Genomic DNA, 312 nt, shown 5'->3' with positions numbered 1-312 from the left:
TCATCAGAGCCCATGAATGGCAGAAGTAAGTCCAATGGGATCTCTATGGTCTCATTTTGAGCCTCAGATTCCCATGGTTCCTCATTGGGGAACTCATTGGAGGCCAGTGGACGTCCATTGAGGTCTTCCTCAGTGGCGTTCACTACCTCTTCCTCCTCTCCAAATTCGGCCATGTTGATGGCTTTGCACTCCGCTTTTGGATTTTCTTCTGTATTGCTTGGAAGAGTACTAGGAGGGAGTTCAGTAATTTTCTTGCTCAGCTGACCCTCTTGTGCCTCCAAGTTTCTAATGGAGGACCTTGTTTCAGTCATG

The sequence above is a fragment of the Arachis duranensis genome, chromosome 6 (assembly GCF_000817695.3).
Source record: "Arachis duranensis cultivar V14167 chromosome 6, aradu.V14167.gnm2.J7QH, whole genome shotgun sequence".
Classification (NCBI taxonomy): Eukaryota; Viridiplantae; Streptophyta; class Magnoliopsida; order Fabales; family Fabaceae; genus Arachis; species Arachis duranensis.
The sequence above is the reverse complement of the archived record's forward strand: the minus strand, read 5'-3'. Positions refer to the sequence as shown.